Source organism: Onychostoma macrolepis, chromosome 02 (assembly GCF_012432095.1).
Source record: "Onychostoma macrolepis isolate SWU-2019 chromosome 02, ASM1243209v1, whole genome shotgun sequence".
Lineage (NCBI taxonomy): Eukaryota > Metazoa > Chordata > Actinopteri > Cypriniformes > Cyprinidae > Onychostoma > Onychostoma macrolepis.
The window spans coordinates 26,700,691-26,703,847 of record NC_081156.1 but is presented as its reverse complement, the minus strand read 5'-3'; positions in this window follow the sequence as shown (position 1 = coordinate 26,703,847).

The following is a 3,157-nucleotide window of genomic DNA, read 5'->3' as shown; positions in this document are numbered from 1 at the left end:
TCTGGTTAACTAAATGTGCATTAATAGTGCTTGTTTAAAATCTCTTAACCTGTGCACAGCGCTCTTTGTTTACATTAGTTCAGAGTTACTGCTAGTTTTAATGTAAAAGAATGCAATTAACTTCACAAACTATACATCATTAAAAAGGTCTAAGACTCAAGCTTCATATCCATCTCGACTTCGTTTTTCATTTACATAACTTCTGGCATAAATTAAGAAATGACTGTCACTGGAAGTTTAAAAAATAAAATGAAGCTTGAGTCTTTTTGGTTTAAATTTCTCGTGGCCACGAGATATTAATGGGTAAACAAACCAGCGTGACCATAGCAACCTGGGATTATCAGAGATGTATTTATTAATATTTTTTTGTTTTTTTTTTTATACAAAAAAAAAATACATTATTAAATTATTATATTAACACCACCACGGGGTAATTTTACCCATGGCTGTTTTTCAAATAGGCTACATAATATATTTTCAATTAAAATATCCAAGTCTTACAGTCATTGACTTTTACTAAAATTGTGTTATTTACAATCCCTGTTTATTGTTAAAAATTGTTTAGATAAAACCAGAACAAAAATGGGGCATTTATACCTATAAGCGCCATCAGGACAAATTTACGCATAATTCCTGTCATCACGTTCAAATGAAGATGTTTTAGATGTTTATTCCTCTACTCATAAATGTTCAAACTTTGGATTAAATATTAATTTGTGTTTGCAATTTTTTATCGTTTATGGTTCGCTACTGTGTTGCTTATTTATTCCTGAAAAAAAAATCTGAATTATGATGTAATGAATACAATTTTTTTTATGATTACCCCAAGTTTATTGGTGTTGTTCTCTTATTCAAATGATAAATTATATAAACAAATTAATTAATTAGGTTAAACTGTGCACTTGAATTTGTCATTGTACATCCTTTGCAATGTGGTGAATTAGTATTGCTTATAATAGTCTATTTAGGGTGTTTTAGTCATTTAAATAACATGGGTTATCTTGAAACATTTTATTAGCTATAATATTACAACACCCAAATATGTATTTATTTCCTCGTAATTCTCGTTGTCATTGCAGGCTGGTTTATATTCATCATTAAGAAAAGTGATTAGTGTAACCTGCTTAAAAATAGCTGTGAACTTAAAGGGTTAGTTCGCCCATTTAAGACATGAAGTTGTATGCAATCCTTACCAGCACTATAGTGCATACACACTGACCCACCCTTTAGTCACCTCCCTGGTCAGAGTTCTGGCCGCTGGAAGTTTTTCAAGATAGTACTCCCGGTTAGTTTCCGGGGCCTCAAAACTGACGTTGAAAGCAGCGCGGATTGATAGAAATGGAAAGAAAATAGTGCCGATTAAAACTGAGGTATGAATTTTGTCAGGCGTGTTTTTTGTGATGTAAATTAATCAAGCTTTGAAACGCAAATAATTTTTTCACGTAAAAACGCACAGTTTTGAGGCCCCGGAAACTAACTGGGAGTACTATCTTGAAAAACTTCCAGCGGCCAGAACTCTGACCAGGAGGTGACTAAAGGGTGGGTCAGTGTGTATGCACTATAGTGCTGGTAAAGATTGCATACAACTTCATGTCTTAAATGGGCGAACTAACCCTTTAAAACAACAGGACAAAAACATAGCTGATGACTAAAAATAATAATTTTATGACTCTAGACATTGTGAAGACAGTGGCATAATTCAGTGACATACTACGTTTTTAGCCATATCAAAACAGTAGTCATGGCATGGGTAAATTTGACCCGCTGGCGCTTTTAGGTATACAGCGACCTCTGGTGGTTGAAGTGTTAACCATAGGCTACGTACTGGACTGTACCGCGATGTACACAACATTCGAATTAAGTTTATTATGAATAAATGTTACATAAAGTATAATAAAATAGGCCGACAAGAAAACATTTTTATCCATCCCACAAGTCTTGTAAGTCCATGTATTTTATTAGTATTGGTAATATTTTTATATTCGTTGTTATGTATTTGATTTTTCCCTTCATTTCGATCTCTTAACGTTCAGGGCTGTATAATAATAATAATAATAATAATAATAATAATAGCTTAATATACACATATATTGCATAAAAAGACACGATCAACGGACTGTGGGATGGATAAATATATTTGATCAGTCTCTGATAATCCCAGGTTGCTATGGTCACGCGGGTTTGTTTATGCATGATTAAACTCATGGCCACGACATAGAGTATTATCATGTTCCCATGACTTAATATCTCGTGGCCACCACAAAACTAAACCAAAAAGACTTTTTAATCTTTTTTTAAACTTCCAGTGCCAGTCATTTCTTAATTTATGCCAGGAGTTATGTAAATGAAAAACGAAGTCGAGATGGATATGAAGCTTGAGTCTTAGACCTTTTTAATGATGTATAGTTTGTGAAGTTAATTGCATTCTTTTACATTAAAACTAGCAGTAACTCTGAACTAATGTAAACAAAGAGCGCTGTGCACAGATTAAGAGATTTTAAACAAGCACTATTAATGCACATTTAGTTAACCAGATGAAACAATACACATTTTAATGCTATAAAAGTGTGCACACATTGAGAGAAATAAACAGCAGATGTTCATATTAAAAACTTCTTTAACTTGAGCAAACGCTGCTAATACACATATATATTTGTTAATAAAACGAAAGCATGCATGTTTTAAAGCTAGTGAATAAAAGGAAACGATCCGCCCGCATGCCTCTGCTCAATGACGGTGCCTGGACCAGCTGTGATCTGCGTCTCGGGCCGATGACGTCTCTGTTTTATTTATCTATTTTGCAATTCTTTATTTTTATTTGCAAAACTTATTTTCTTTTTGCAATACTTCATTTTCTTTTGCAATTCTTTATTTTTCTTTGCAAAACTTATTTTCTTTTGCAAAACTTTATTTTCTTTTGCATATATATGCGGCATTAAATTGACTCCATATAGACGTGTCTGTGGGTGTATATTCCGCTCTTTTCACATCTCGTATGCAAACATCGCTAGCTGTTTTGTTGTCATGCCATCACGTGACCCAGCGGCTCAAGCGCACGCGGATACAGCGAGAGATGGAACGGCAGAACTCCAAGCTACAGAAGAAATGAAAAGGGGAGCAAGGAAATCCTTCACATAGTGCATATTGTATATAATTG